General features: G+C 43.0%; 1 non-coding gene across 1 annotated transcript; it reads left to right on the forward strand.

Annotated features, from left to right (window-relative positions):
• Nucleotides 1-16,883: 16,883 nt before the first annotated feature.
• Nucleotides 16,884-16,958, forward strand: Trnas-cga. The gene has a single exon. It is a non-coding gene; the product is annotated as a tRNA-Ser (tRNA).
• The last annotated feature ends 545 nt before the right edge of the window (nt 16,959-17,503 follow it).

Below are 17,503 nucleotides of genomic sequence, written 5' to 3' on the forward strand. Positions count from 1 at the left end.
TGCAGAGTGCATTAAATGTCAAATCTTCTCAAATGTGAGGATTGACGTTGAAATAATAAGATCGATGGCGTCGAAGTACTTACTTTACAACCGGAGTTGATCATGGAATCAAGCTGGGTGATAGACCATCAGGTAGAAATAGATCACAGAATAAAAAAAGATGAGAACTGTGGTGCTAAAGGCTGCTCAATCCTTTCCTCGTAACCAGAAGAAGAATTTTCTTGTGAAAACATTGTTTAGATACTTATCATCTACTGAATATTTACTGTGCACTCTTCCGACTTTGTTTTGTGCAGAGACAATGGGAGAAGACTGAGCACAGGACAGTGGCAGAGCGCGATATGATCTCGAGTTCCCACCTGCAATAGAGGTAGCGTTGCGGATTGGCGGTGTTTTGAGAGGCACAGAATAAGCACTTCTGCTGACCATGTACACGCCAACAGAAAACAGTTGAAAGCAGCTGAGGAAAAATGTTATTCTCTTTCCTTCTGTTCTTTGATTCACTTCAGCTATGTTGCTCTCGGTAACAAGAGATTTGTCACCTAACGTTGTAAATGTTAAATACGAGAACAACCAAATACAGAGGAGGTCTCTAAAAAAGCAGTTACATTATTTCGTAGTGAGTCGGCGTAAATGTGAGCTCTTACAGAGCTCAACTCTCTGCAGACAGCGAAGAAGGCCCGCATCCCAATTACTTCAACTGCATCGCAGGTCGAGCGCATCAAGAAAATGCGAGATGGTGACTTCAAATCTTACGTTAGGTAGGAGTTTTCATGAACTGAAGCTGTTGTATCGGCTACAACAAATACTTTGAGCCTTTTTAACACTTCAGAAAGTGTCCTTAAGACAGAGAGACAACAGCACAGTTTCGTTGGAAGGCAGCTGGTGGAAATCAGATTCACATGTATCTATTATAAGTATTGGGACACGGCCGGAACCATTCCAAAATACCGAATGTATCCGGTACGTGTTGCCTCTCTAGTCGTTATTACCGGCGCGGGGTTGTGACATAGAGAGAGAAACCCTTTCTGGAACTCGAACCCTGCTCCTCCTGGGTGGAAAGGCCAAGTGCTCCCACCTAACACAATTAAACCACCAGACACACATGGAATTGATGGGAAATTAAAAATGCCGGAGCCCTTTCTGGGACTCGAACCCTGGTGCTCCTGGACGGAATGCTCAAGTGCACCCCCAACACATGAAACCTGTCTAGATGCGGGAGAGGAAGGTTAGGTTAGTGTACTTTATTTATTTTGGTCGAGAAACTGACGCAAAGATCGATCCTAATTGCGTAATTAATCACAAAGATAGGTCCTAATTACACAACTATATGCAAAGCACTACAGAAGGACGACATAAAATCGCAATACGCCGCGGAAACTGACGATACCATACAACTGGTGTTATCCTGCCAAGAAAAAAATTCGCAGAACCACTCGAAACCAGCGACAGAAACATCGAAACTCTACCCTACACCTACAAGCTGCCAGAGTCGATATTAGCTAACTTTGAGACGGGTGTATTTCCTGCTTTTCATGTATGCGTGTTTCTACTGCATTACAGAGAAGTTATTATCAGAGTTGTTTTTTTTTTTTGTATACGTCTACGGCATTGCATGTTTCGAATTCTTTAAGTTCAATGGGCCCCATGTACAATTAATGTTAAATAGAGTGATGGTAGAACTGCTGTCTGGACGCTTCCATATGAGGTCTACTTTTTTCGTATTTGGTCTTCGTGGTCCTTATGCGCAATTAATGTTAGCTGCAGTAGAGTCGTTTGGTAGTTACCTTGAAATGAGGGTCTCTAAATTTAGTGTTTGCAGTTCCTAGGAAAGAACACCGTCCTCCAAGGACTTCTGTTTGAGTTCTGAAAGCAGCTCCATGGCACTTACAGGTAACAAATCTAGAAGCCATTCGCCGAAATTCTTCAACATGACCTGGAACGGATCAATCCCACCAGTGAAGTAAGCAGGACGATAGTAATACTTGACCTGAAAGTTACTGGTTTATTATTCCTACTCATCAGCATTAACTTGCATTTTTTCCGCATTTAAGGCTAGCGACCATTCATCACACCAAATGGAAATTTTGTCTAAATCGTCTTGTGTCCTCCTACAGTCACTCAGCTTTGATGACTTATCGTAGACCACTGCATCGTCGGCAGACTATTGACCCGCCAAATCATTTAAGTATAAAGAGAACAGCAGCTATCCAATTGCACTGGGCTGCATATTGGATATAGCCACTCTCTTATCTCTGAGCCTGTTAAATATGCCCGTGCCTTCGTTAACGGGCTGCGATGGGAGATCGTGTCATACACCTTCCTGAAATCTAGAATATGTAATCCACCTGTTACCTTCCTTTATAGTTCTAGATATATCATGTGAAATAAAGGCATGCCGAGTTTTGAACGAATGATGCTTTCTAAGATCAGGCTGGTTCATCAACATAAACAGCTTAGCCTCAAGAATGTTTATTATATTCGAACTGAGAATACGTACAAAGATTCGGGAGCAGTCCGAAGTTAGGGATATTGGTCTGTAATTTTGCGGTCTGTTCCTTCATCTTTCTTGTATACTGGAGTGACCCGCGCTTTCTTTCTTTCCTTTATACCATTCGTTTCGATCTTCGTGTTGGACGAGAAAGAAAGAGAGAGGGAGAGAGAGAGAGGCGGGGTGATGGACCAATTCCCTGGAGTACTCCTTCTAAAATCTAACAGGAATGCCATCCGGACCAGATGATTTGTCTGTTTTTCAAATCTTGACGGTACTTCCTTATGTCAGTTACACATCTTCCATACGGGGGTCCGTCCGAAGGTCAAGAGACTGCATGTTTGTACGGTTTTCATGCTTGAACGATGTCTTAAACGTGAAATTTTAAACTTAGGTTCGGCTTTTGCTATCTTCAACTGCCGCACCAGACTGGTCAACAAGGAACTGATTGGAATCCTTAGACTCGCTTACCGATTTTACACACGGCCTGAAAGTTCTCGGCTCCCTGCCAAATCTTTTGCTAAGTTGTGACGATGGCAGTTACGTGCTTCACGCATTAATATTTCGGCAGCCGGCTAATGGCTTACGAGGCCTCGATTCAATCTATTAAACGTGCTTGATTCGATTATTCTATTCCCTACAGCTTACAGCCATGAAATATCGGTCAAATTATACATCATCTTCGTTTTCCATTAATGTCGATGGTACTTCATTCCTAAATATACGGCTTACAAGTAGTATTGTTTAGTGCTCGTTGCAGTTATGAGTACCGATAACTACAAGCGAGGTTCATTACAAAAGCGATTCATTACAAAAGCGATACTGTCTGACTAGAAATAGCCAGGTATCTATGACAGGGTATGCTAATACACAGAAATTTCGGTGCATAACTGATTCTTTGTCTATGTGATGCACAAAACTAATTTCATTTTGTTTTGATGTTATTTATTTATTTATTGATTTTAGTTTCAGAAGCTATCCCCGATAGCTCCGCATCACCGTCATCACTACCATCACTGCCAAGATGGTACTTACTTCCGGAGGAGGGGTATGGAAAAGATGATAATGATGACGATGACGACGATGTAATATTTCTCTGTGAAATAATAAATATCGACTAAAAGCACTACATATTTTGGAACACAACCTACGAGCAGCTTAGAGACAGAAGTGATGACACTTTCTGCGGGACCTGACCATCATTTTGCAGAACAATGCTCAAGCACATAGAGTGCGAACTGTTACTGATTTGTTTGACTGATGGGACTGCTGAGTGCTGTACCACCTACTGCGGTCCCCTGACGTAAGTCCTCGTGAGTTCAACTCGATTTCTGACTGAAGGAAACACTTCACGGCATTTGCTTGACGACTGCTGCAACTCATCGATTAACAGACCGCGCCACTCGAACTGTCGACACATGTGACATTGCTAAGAGCATCACTGGCAAGGGTTATACACTATGCTGGAGACTACTTTGAAGGTCAATAAAACTTTGAAAGACATATTTATTTTGTACGAGCTGTAAGTAAATAGTTTTTCCACTGTTAAATTTCCAATCCTCGTATATAAACTCTCTCCTAGTATCCACCATCTTCTACAAGACGAGTCCCTTACAACAGAGTATACCACAGAGGTGCATGTGTGTTTGATGCTTTAGAAATACGCAGTGTGTTGCCTCTACAGTTGCTAAATTCATCATAGCATCCACAGTGAGTAAATGATACACTGTCACTGTTGCGGCCAAAGATGTCAATACAGAGATAGAATGTATTGTACTTAAACTGCCAACAGCCTTGTTCAGTCTATTTCAGTAATGTCCATCCTCGTACCTACCCATATATCCTCAATTTACACTATAACTTTGATGCCACTGGCTGATCTCCATGACAGCAGCAATATCTCCCTCCCTGTAATACTATTACTTGGAGTGCAATAAGACTCTCTTCACCAACTGTTCGGTGTTGTAATCAACGAAGAAATTAACCGCATATTTACCTTCTCAGAGGAACCGAAAGTGTAGGACCACTCGGATTACGTTTCGCAGACTCATCCATCATTCAATTTGATTTCGTTTGGCTCCCATACAGCTCAGCTGATGACGCCATTCTTACGTGCTCTCCGTCCCACTCAGCAACTTGTGTGATGAAGACGCTCGATCTGCTCACCACACAACGAATTCAACCACTGATGGTGTTAAAGATTAATATGTTTTAGAACAGTTAGTCTAATTCTGAAGACGACGCTAGTTTGACTGATTATGGCATTGGTCTTCCGCTCCTAGTCTGCTTCTGTCTGTAACGGCAGGCTCAATTCAACGTCATGCTTATCTGTTGAACAAAACAAGAGTTAGTTTTACACGCTACAACAAGTAAAAATCAGTGATAGTGGTCAAGGTTCATGGCTGGACTTGAGAGCATCTATCTTTTGTGGTGACCTTCATTATCATCCTTTAAACTGACTGGCGTGTTGTTTTAGCGTCTCTGCTTAACTCAAATAGTTAAGCCTAGACTCGGCTAGCGTCGCTAATACGTCTCTACAACACTCCTACGGCCCAAATCATCAATAAGCTCTGTCGATCACGCTATTGCGTGCGACCAGCCACCTGATTTACGTCTTTCTATGACGGCTCAAAACTCGTCTTTTCACACAACTTCCTCATCGCACCGATTACGAATTATCCATGTTTGATGCGTCCCTATCGCCTAATTTCGATTGACTGGCCACCGGATAGTCGTTTTGATCACCGTACTCACACTATCAACACAATTGAGATAACAGGTGCGTCTCGAACACTACTGCGTCGGACAGACCACCTCATAATTATCACCCGAAACACCTACAATCACCATACGCCGATAACGCAACGGGTGGGTCCTGAACACTACCGCATCGGACGTCATACCCTGCACTCGTCTCAAGAAACGCAACACATTCGGTGGGACGCAAGATCCACCTACCACATCACAACACGCTCAACACAGCCCAAATCCATCCACCACAGAGCCAGATTTTATCCTGAAAGCTCTCCTGTCCAATAGCCTTGCCATAAAATTTTGTATAGGAAGTTATCTACATAAGATAACACCTTCTATAATTAATCTAATACTTCTAAATATTGTTTGTGTCATAGCTGAAGCAAATTTTCTATACTAAGCGACCCAGTGGTCCCCATACAACAAAATTTAACATCAAACACATAATATACACACAATCCATGCCAAAATAAGACAAGCACATGAAAATAGGAAAATAAATACACACAACATAAAACAAATAATCACAAAACGCAAATAAAACAGTGCCTATACTAATACAAATAAATATCGCCAACAAATCACAAAATCTAATCTAATTATACACTACTTTGTTCCCGGCCGCGTTCTTCCGCTGCCGAGTGTGCCGCCCTAGTCATTCTTGTCTGTTTTGCGCAGTTTGCATACGGCCAGGGTTCGCAGAACGTATTTTGATTATTTGTGTAGGTTCTGGATTGCGGTCTTCACTCGCTCTCCAGTTCTGCACTGGTTGATCCCTTCCATTTTTATTGGTTGGTTTCCAGTTATTATTACCCTGGTTCCACCTACGTTCCTGTGGCGGACAATGTTTGTCCTCTATTATCGCGTCACTTCGGATTGTTTCTTCAAGTTGCATGCTTTGTGGGCTGCACCGCGTTCTGCACTGGTTGATCCCTTCCATTTTTATTGGTTGGTTTCCAGTTATTATTACCCTGGTTCCACCTACGTTCCTGTGGCGGCTAATGTTTGTCCTCTATTATCGCGTCACTTCGGATTGTTTCTTCAAGTTGCATGCTTTGTGGGCTGCACCGCGGAACTTACCCGTAAGATGACAATGGTCTCTACGAGGAGTCTCAGCTTTTCTATCTAAGGCCAGCCCGCAAATATGACAATTAACAGCCTTTTCATACAAGTCATCATTTTCCTTTGATTTGGTCATGGGAATATTGATGCTGTAGAGCTTGTGAACTTGCCATGAAAGTTTTCCAAGCTCAGTGAGAAGCCAAACCGCCGGATCGCCCCCTACATAAGACTGATAGCTATTAAGTTTACAATCATATGCGCATACAACTTGGAACGCAGTCGCATAAGGTAAGTGTTTTTGTGTGGAGGTTGTGTGTGAGGCTAAGGGGTTCCCTTCACAACGAGTAATAGGAGCCAGCAAGCATCAAAATCGGCGTACACAACAAAAGGACAATGCTGCTGGTGGTGAGCATTTTTAAATTTAATGAAGTTATTTTCCTCAGTGGGCATAACAACACGTACCGGGTCCATGCATGCACAATCTAATAGATGTGTCGCTAATAACTCTTGAGATGAAAAATAATTCAAACACCTTATACAAATATGTTGTTTATGTTCATTTTTACTTAACTGGGAGGAAATGAGTCGGGACATGTCTTTGATCCAGACGTAGTGATAATTATCACGTTCGGAGAAGAGCAGCATGTTGACATGCAACTCTCGCTCACATGCAAATTTTGAGAAATGGAGGGGGTCTACTACTGTATGCTTGTTCTGCTCATCTGACTTGCTTTTCCTCTCCAGGCCACAAACGTGGACCGATATTGCGGTATTCTGAGCTTAAAACTTGGGTATGTCCTGGATTCTTAAAGGGAACTCTATTCCATCAAAGTTGTACTGTCTCTTAATATCTTTGACTTTGTAACTGCTGGGACGCTCGGGATGATATTTGTAATTGTAATTGTAATTGTAATTTCTCTCGCAAGCCAGGACTGACCATGCAAAACACGCATTATCATACTTATTTTGAACATTAATGCACGCCTGCTTTTGCTCAATATCTATTGGGAGTTTAATATAACTGGACCCTCCATTCATTGGATCATAGACATGTATATGGATGTCGAGGTGTGGTATACTGCTGAGCGCTTTAGCGGATCCACGTGCTTCCATCTCGGAAAATCGGGCCATAATAGCGCAATTACAAACATCATCCCGAGCGTCCCAGCAGTTACAAAGTCAAAGATATTAAGGGACAGTACAACTTTGATGGAATAGAGTTCCCTTTAAGAATCCAGGACATACCCAAGTTTTAAGCTCAGAATACCGCAATATCGGTCCACGTTTGTGGCCTGGAGAGGAAAAGCAAGTCAGATGAGCAGAACAAGCATACAGTAGTAGACCCCCTCCATTTCTCAAAATTTGCATGTGAGCGAGAGTTGCATGTCAACATGCTGCTCTTCTCCGAACGTGATAATTATCACTACGTCTGGATCAAAGACATGTCCCGACTCATTTCCTCCCAGTTAAGTAAAAATGAACATAAACAACATATTTGTATAAGGTGTTTGAATTATTTTTCATCTCAAGAGTTATTAGCGACACATCTATTAGATTGTGCATGCATGGACCCGGTACGTGTTGTTATGCCCACTGAGGAAAATAACTTCATTAAATTTAAAAATGCTCACCACCAGCAGCATTGTCCTTTTGTTGTGTACGCCGATTTTGATGCTTGCTAGCTCCTATTACTCGTTGTGAAGGGAACCCCTTAGCCTCACACACAACCTTCACACAAAAACACTTACCTTATGCGACTGCGTTCCAAGTTGTATGCGCATATGATTGTAAACTTAATAGCTATCAGTCTTATGTAGGGGGCGATCCGGCGGTTTGGCTTCTCACTGAGCTTGGAAAACTTTCATGGCAAGTTCACAAGCTCTACAGCATCAATATTCCCATGACCAAATCAAAGGAAAATGATGACTTGTATGAAAAGGCTGTTAATTGTCATATTTGCGGGCTGGCCTTAGATAGAAAAGCTGAGACTCCTCGTAGAGACCATTGTCATCTTACGGGTAAGTTCCGCGGTGCAGCCCACAAAGCATGCAACTTGAAGAAACAATCCGAAGTGACGCGATAATAGAGGACAAACATTAGCCGCCACAGGAACGTAGGTGGAACCAGGGTAATAATAACTGGAAACCAACCAATAAAAATGGAAGGGATCAACCAGTGCAGAACGCGGTGCAGCCCACAAAGCATGCAACTTGAAGAAACAATCCGAAGTGACGCGATAATAGAGGACAAACATTGTCCGCCACAGGAACGTAGGTGGAACCAGGGTAATAATAACTGGAAACCAACCAATAAAAATGGAAGGGATCAACCAGTGCAGAACTGGAGAGCGAGTGAAGACCGCAATCCAGAACCTACACAAATAATCAAAATACGTTCTGCGAACCCTGGCCGTATGCAAACTGCGCAAAACAGACAAGAATGACTAGGGCGGCACACTCGGCAGCGGAAGAACGCGGCCGGGAACAAAGTAGTGTATAATTAGATTAGATTTTGTGATTTGTTGGCGATATTTATTTGTGTGAGTATAGGCACTGTTTTATTTGTGTTTTGTGATTATTTGTTTTATGTTGTGTGTATTTATTTTCCTATTTTCATGTGCTTGTCTTATTTTGGCATGGATTGTGTGTATATTATGTGTTTGATGTTAAATTTTGTTGTATGGGGACCACTGGGTCGCTTAGTATAGAAAATTTGCTTCAGCTATGACACAAACAATATTTAGAAGTATTAGATTAATTATAGAAGGTGTTATCTTATGTAGATAACTTCCTATACAAAATTTTATGGCAAGGCTATTGGACAGGAGAGCTTTCAGGATAAAATCTGGCTCTGTGGTGGATGGATTTGGGCTGTGTTGAGCGTGTTGTGATGTGGTAGGTGGATATTGCGTCCCACCGAATGTGTTGCGTTTCATGAGACGAGTGCAGGGTATGACGTCCGATGCGGTAGTGTTCAGGACCCACCCGTTGCGTTATCGGCGTATGGTGATTGTAGGTGTTTCGGGTGATAATTATGAGGTGGTCTGTCCGACGCAGTAGTGTTCGAGACGCACCTGTTATCTCAATTGTGTTGATAGTGTGAGTACGGTGATCAAAACGACTATCCGGTGGCCAGTCAATCGAAATTAGGCGATAGGGACGCATCAAACATGGATAATTCGTAATCGGTGCGATGAGGATGTTGTGTGAAAAGACGAGTTTTGAGCCGTCATAGAAAGACGTAAATCAGGTGGCTGGTCGCACGCAATAGCGTGATCGACAGAGCTTATTGATGATTTGGGCCGTAGGAGTGTTGTAGAGACGTATTAGCGACGCTAGCCGAGTCTAGGCTTAACTATTTGAGTTAAGCAGAGACGCTAAAACAACACGCCAGTCAGTTTAAAGGATGATAATGAAGGTCACCACAAAAGATAGATGCTCTCAAGTCCAGCCATGAACCTTGACCACTATCACTGATTTTTACTTGTTGTAGCGTGTAAAACTAACTCTTGTTTTGTTCAACAGATAAGCATGACGTTGAATTGAGCCTGCCGTTACAGACAGAAGCAGACTAGGAGCGGAAGACCAATGCCATAATCAGTCAAACTAGCGTCGTCTTCAGAATTAGACTAACTGTTCTAAAACATATTAATCTTTAACACCATCAGTGGTTGAATTCGTTGTGTGGTGAGCAGATCGAGCGTCTTCATCACACAAGTTGCTGAGTGGGACGGAGAGCACGTAAGAATGGCGTCATCAGCTGAGCTGTATGGGAGCCAAACGAAATCAAATTGAATGATGGATGAGTCTGCGAAACGTAATCCGAGTGGTCCTACACTTTCGGTTCCTCTGAGAAGGTAAATATGCGGTTAATTTCTTCGTTGATTACAACACCGAACAGTTGGTGAAGAGAGTCTTATTGCACTCCAAGTAATAGTATTACAGGGAGGGAGATATTGCTGCTGTCATGGAGATCAGCCAGTGGCATCAAAGTTATAGTGTAAATTGAGGATATATGGGTAGGTACGAGGATGGACATTACTGAAATAGACTGAACAAGGCTGTTGGCAGTTTAAGTACAATACATTCTATCTCTGTATTGACATCTTTGGCCGCAACAGTGACAGTGTATCATTTACTCACTGTGGATGCTATGATGAATTTAGCAACTGTAGAGGCAACACACTGCGTATTTCTAAAGCATCAAACACACATGCACCTCTGTGGTATTCTCTGTTGTAAGGGACTCGTCTTGTAGAAGATGGTGGATACTAGGAGAGAGTTTATATACGAGGATTGGAAATTTAACAGTGGAAAAACTATTTACTTACAGCTCGTACAAAATAAATATGTCTTTCAAAGTTTTATTGACCTTCAAAGTAGTCTCCAGCATAGTGTATAACCCTTGCCAGTGATGCTCTTAGCAATGTCACATGTGTCGACAGTTCGAGTGGCGCGGTCTGTTAATCGATGAGTTGCAGCAGTCGTCAAGCAAATGCCGTGAAGTGTTTCCTTCAGTCAGAAATCGAGTTGAACTCACGAGGACTTACGTCAGGGGACCGCAGTAGGTGGTACAGCACTCAGCAGTCCCATCAGTCAAACAAATCAGTAACAGTTCGCACTCTATGTGCTTGAGCATTGTTCTGCAAAATGATGGTCAGGTCCCGCAGAAAGTGTCATCACTTCTGTCTCTAAGCTGCTCGTAGGTTGTGTTCCAAAATATGTAGTGCTTTTAGTCGATATTTATTATTTCACAGAGAAATATTACATCGTCGTCATCGTCATCATTATCATCTTTTCCATACCCCTCCTCCGGAAGTAAGTACCATCTTGGCAGTGATGGTAGTGGTGACGGCGATGCGGAGCTATCGGGGATAGCTTCTGAAACTAAAATCAATAAATAAATAAATAACATCAAAACAAAATGAAATTAGTTTTGTGCATCACATAGACAAAGAATCAGTTATGCACCGAATTTTCTGTGTACTAGCATACCCTGTCATAGATACCTGGCTATTTCGAGTCAGACAGTATCGCTTTTGTAATGAATCGCTTTTGTAATGAACCTCGCTTGTAGTTATCGGTACTCATAACTGCGACGAGCACTAAACAATACTACTTGTAAGCCGTATATTTAGGAATGAAGTACCATCGACATTAATGGAAAACGAAGATGATGTATAATTTGACCGATATTTCATGGCTGTAAGCTGTAGGGAATAGAATAATCGAATCAAGCACGTTTAATAGATTGAATCGAGGCCTCGTAAGCCATTAGCCGGCTGCCGAAATATTAATGCGTGAAGCACGTAACTGCCATCGTCACAACTTAGCAAAAGATTTGGTAGGGAGCCGAGAACTTTCAGGCCGTGTGTAAAATCGGTAAGCGAGTCTAAGGATTCCAATCAGTTCCTTGTTGACCAGTCTGGTGCGGCAGTTGAAGATAGCAAAAGCCAAACCTAAGTTTAAAATTTCACGTTTAAGACATCGTTCAAGCATGAAAACCGTACAAACATGCAGTCTCTTGACCTTCGGACGGACCCCCGTATGGAAGATGTGTAACTGACATAAGGAAGTACCGTCAAGATTTGAAAAACAGACAAATCATCTGGTCCGGATGGCATTCCTGTTAGATTTTAGAAGGAGTACTCCAGGGAATTGGTCCATCACCCCGCCTCTCTCTCTCTCCCTCTCTCTTTCTTTCTCGTCCAACACGAAGATCGAAACGAATGGTATAAAGGAAAGAAAGAAAGCGCGGGTCACTCCAGTATACAAGAAAGATGAAGGAACAGACCGCAAAATTACAGACCAATATCCCTAACTTCGGACTGCTCCCGAATCTTTGTACGTATTCTCAGTTCGAATATAATAAACATTCTTGAGGCTAAGCTGTTTATGTTGATGAACCAGCCTGATCTTAGAAAGCATCATTCGTTCAAAACTCGGCATGCCTTTATTTCACATGATATATCTAGAACTATAAAGGAAGGTAACAGGTGGATTACATATTCTAGATTTCAGGAAGGTGTATGACACGATCTCCCATCGCAGCCCGTTAACGAAGGCACGGGCATATTTAACAGGCTCAGAGATAAGAGAGTGGCTATATCCAATATGCAGCCCAGTGCAATTGGATAGCTGCTGTTCTCTTTATACTTAAATGATTTGGCGGGTCAATAGTCTGCCGACGATGCAGTGGTCTACGATAAGTCATCAAAGCTGAGTGACTGTAGGAGGACACAAGACGATTTAGACAAAATTTCCATTTGGTGTGATGAATGGTCGCTAGCCTTAAATGCGGAAAAAATGCAAGTTAATGCTGATGAGTAGGAATAATAAACCAGTAACTTTCAGGTCAAGTATTACTATCGTCCTGCTTACTTCACTGGTGGGATTGATCCGTTCCAGGTCATGTTGAAGAATTTCGGCGAATGGCTTCTAGATTTGTTACCTGTAAGTGCCATGGAGCTGCTTTCAGAACTCAAACAGAAGTCCTTGGAGGACGGTGTTCTTTCCTAGGAACTGCAAACACTAAATTTAGAGACCCTCATTTCAAGGTAACTACCAAACGACTCTACTGCAGCTAACATTAATTGCGCATAAGGACCACGAAGACCAAATACGAAAAAAGTAGACCTCATATGGAAGCGTCCAGACAGCAGTTCTACCATCACTCTATTTAACATTAATTGTACATGGGGCCCATTGAACTTAAAGAATTCGAAACATGCAATGCCGTAGACGTATACAAAAAAAAAAAAACAACTCTGATAATAACTTCTCTGTAATGCAGTAGAAACACGCATACATGAAAAGCAGGAAATACACCCGTCTCAAAGTTAGCTAATATCGACTCTGGCAGCTTGTAGGTGTAGGGTAGAGTTTCGATGTTTCTGTCGCTGGTTTCGAGTGGTTCTGCGAATTTTTTTCTTGGCAGGATAACACCAGTTGTATGGTATCGTCAGTTTCCGCGGCGTATTGCGATTTTATGTCGTCCTTCTGTAGTGCTTTGCATATAGTTGTGTAATTAGGACCTATCTTTGTGATTAATTACGCAATTAGGATCGATCTTTGCGTCAGTTTCTCGACCAAAATAAATAAAGTACACTAACCTAACCTTCCTCTCCCGCATCTAGACAGGTTTCATGTGTTGGGGGTGCACTTGAGCATTCCGTCCAGGAGCACCAGGGTTCGAGTCCCAGAAAGGGCTCCGGCATTTTTAATTTCCCATCAATTCCATGTGTGTCTGGTGGTTTAATTGTGTTAGGTGGGAGCACTTGGCCTTTCCACTCAGGAGGAGCAGGGTTCGAGTTCCAGAAAGGGTTTCTCTCTCTATGTCACAACCCCGCGCCGGTAATAACGACTAGAGAGTCAACTGCGTGCGACCTTGTTGCTGTCTACTAACGATGCTTAGGAAAGGACTCTCTCTATGTCGCAACCCGCTACGGTAATAACGACTAGAGAGGCAACACGTACCGGATACATTCGGTATTTTGGAATGGTGCCGGCCGTGTCCCAATACTATTATACACCATTTGAGGAAGAAAAGGAAGAGACGAACGAAATAACCACTAACGAATGGGGAGTAACTTAAGTGTTGCAGAAGGTAACAGCAACAAATCCGTCCTAAGTGGAAATAAAAGTAAAAGTACTATGGAAAGTTGAGAAACATAGAGAGTAAGGAGGAGCAGGAGAATACTGTTTAACGTCCCGTCGACAACAAGGTCATTAGAAGCGGAGCACAAGCTTGGATTAGGGAAGGAAGGGGAAGTAAATCGGCCGTACCCTTTCAAAGGAACTAGCCTGGCATTTTCCTGAAGCGATTTAGGGAAATTACGGAAAACTTAAGTCAGGATAGCTGGAACCGAGTTTCAACCGTCGTCCTACGTCCTATATATATACATACACACACACACACACACACACACACACACACACACACACATATATATATATATATATATATATATATATATATATATATATATATATATATCTCGGGGCGGTTAGTAGACCCGCAACCGAGCGCCTCCCCAGGTGGCGGATAGGGGAATGCCTCCTAGATATAGGTGGTACCGAGGAAATGAAATACTCGGGGCGGACCAAAACTACTAGTAGCGTCTGTTCCCACAGTGAGTGGCTACAAAAGGCGTCTGTTCCACATGTCAGTGGCGGCCTCAACCAACCTCCTGATCTGGAAAGTCCGGTTGTACTCGGCAGCATGCCATATATCCAACTACTAAACATCATGATGGTACAACGAGAAAAATCGCACTACCCCGGGCCTCAGTCAATAGACTGGGATCGTCGTGAGCATCTGATTCTGGGGGCTCACGGACATCATGAGAAGAATCGGAGCTTCTCAAACTCCCTCAAGACCAAACGCAAACACTACATCGGCACAATCAACGTGAACACACTGATGAAGACAGAAAAGATGAAACAACTGACAGACACTCTCGAAAAATTTCAAATCAAAATATGTGCACTGCAAGAAACACGATTCACAGACGAAGACCCACTACAGAAAAAAGATGACAAGACTGACCCGAACAACTACAGAGGAATATCCCTAATACCGGTCACATACAAGATCCTCTCTAAAGCTTTACTAAACAGACTAGAATGCCAGACCGACCACTTGATTGGGAAATACCAAGCAGGCTTCCGTAAAGGGCGGTCTTGTGCGGAACAAATTTGGAACCTGAAAATGATTTTACAACACAAACAGAACCTGATCATTACCTTTGTCGACTTCAAAAAGGCGTACGACTATAGCGACCGGAAAACTCTCTTCAAAACTCTCGCAGAAAACAAAGTAGACAACAAAACACGGGCTATCATAGAGCAAACTTTAACGAACACGACCTCCAAAGTAAAGTTCTGTGGGGAACTATCAGAGCCCTTTGAAATTCGCACAGGTGTCCGACAAGGCGATGGCCTCTCACCTCTCCTTTTCAATCTGGTGTTAGATGAAGGAATAAAAGAATGGGAAACATCATAAAGGGGATAACGTTAGGAAACCTACAGATTAACTGTCTGGCTTTTGCAGACGATTTGGCTATTGTCACGAAAGGTATAAAAGAAACGAAAGACGCTATTGAAAACTACACGAAATCGCTTCCAAAACTGGACTACAGATCTCTTACGAAAAGACACAGTTTATGAGCACGATTTACAAAACGGCATACTTCAAATACCTCGGTGAAACACTACAAATGAGCGGACATAACAGAGACTCAAACGAAGAAAGAAAAACTAAACTGGACAGGGCATACAAAGCAGTGTGGAATCATTACAACAAGAAGTCTATCTCACAAAAAGCCAAATTACGCCACTACGACACGGTGGTGCTCCCCGAGGCACTATATGCAGCAGAGACCACACTAATCCTAGGGCATACACGTATCAGACAACTAGAAAAAGTAGAACGGAAAATACTTAGGAAAGTATTTGGCGCAACTAACAACAGTGGAATATGGATCAAGAAACCTACAGAGGAACTATACAAACATACGGAGACAATCACAGAAATGATTAGAAAACGCAGACTACAATTCTATGGACACCTATACAGAATGCGATCACACAGACTGACCAAACAGATCTTTGACTGGGTAACCACTAGAAACAACAAATGGGCGGCAGAGGTGAAAAACGACCTGAACCAACTCAACATAACAGCAGACACAATAAACGACAGAATAAAATTCAGAAACATCATTAAGAAAAGTAAACTACATGAGATACAATGGGACAAACGAACAGTAGTAAAATGGACTGAAGAACGCAAGCAAGATCACAGCCCTAAGATGAAAGAAATATGAGCAACCAAAAGGGCATTTGGGGGATTGAGAATTCGAATTTCGCGATCGAGAAGTGTCTTCACCCTAAACACGTGACTGTGTGGTGTGCAGTGTTCAGCCACGAAATAATTGCTACGATATTCCTTGGTGGCATGGTGATTACTGAACGACACATGAAGAGTTTGGGAGATGATTCCATCCCCATTGCCGAAAGTGACCCTGAATTTTATAAGATGTGGTTTATACAAGACGGAGATCGACCCCAACGAAACAGGAGAATATTTTATGTTCTGGAGGAACACTCTGGGGACCACAATCTGGCTCTGGGGTACACAGACGCCACTGTCAAGGGACCTCGATTGGCCGTCATATTCTCCGGATCTGAAAAAAGCGACTCCTTTTCACGGGGCTATATTACAGACAGGGTGTATAGAAACAACCCCAAAATCATTACTGAGCTGAAAACAGCCATTCAGAGGCCACAGGCAGCGTCGATGTCCAGACGTTTCAGCGGGTTATGAAGAATTTCGCTCTTCGTCTGCGCCTCATCATCGTCAAGGATGGCAGACATATCGAACCTGTCATAACATAAATCCGAATATCTGTAGTGATGAAACTTCCTGGCAGATTAAAACTGTGTGCCCGACCGAGACTCCAACTCGGGACCTTTGCCTTTCGCGGGCAAGTGCTCGCAAGAGAGCTTCTGTAAAGTTTGGAAGGAGGAGACGAGGTACTGGCAGAAGTAAAGTTGTGAGTACCGGCCGTGAGTCGTGCTTCGGTAGCTCAGTTGGTAGAGCATTTGCCCGCGAAAGGCAAAAGTCCCGAGTTCGAGTCTCGGTCGAGCACACAGTTTTAATCTGCCAGGAAGTTTCATATCAGCGCACACTCCGCTGCAGAGTGAAAATCTCACTCTGGAAATCTGTAGTGATGTTTACTTGTTGAACGAAGTGTGTGCATGCGGTAGATTGTAACGAACTGTCACAGAGTACCACCTCTGTGTTAACACGGATGACGTGTCACTGACTTCACTTTTACTAAGATTGCAGTCGCGTGAAGTTGCCCCTCTATTTTCTTCCACCGACCAGTTTGGAATGCGTAAGTTCTAATTAATGTTCATCAACCCGCAATCTTCTGTAGTTTTTGTCCACTCCGCAGAAAGCTGGCTCTGCTCGTGAATCCGTTACCTTGAGGCTGTAACGAACTCATAGCGAAGAACCTGAGCTGTGCCTTCCTACGATGCTCTTTCCAGGATAGTTGCTCTGTCGAAGTTACGCGCGTTGCGGGGTCCTGGTTGGATAGCGCCTACTATTTAGGACGGCCGCGATTCGCGAGAGAAGACTCGGTGGGTACAGTGACGGAGACTCGGTTGGCGGTAGTGGCAGAGGGAAGAC

This window comes from Schistocerca piceifrons, chromosome 8 (genome assembly GCF_021461385.2).
Source record: "Schistocerca piceifrons isolate TAMUIC-IGC-003096 chromosome 8, iqSchPice1.1, whole genome shotgun sequence".
In the NCBI taxonomy this organism is placed as follows: Eukaryota; Metazoa; Arthropoda; class Insecta; order Orthoptera; family Acrididae; genus Schistocerca; species Schistocerca piceifrons.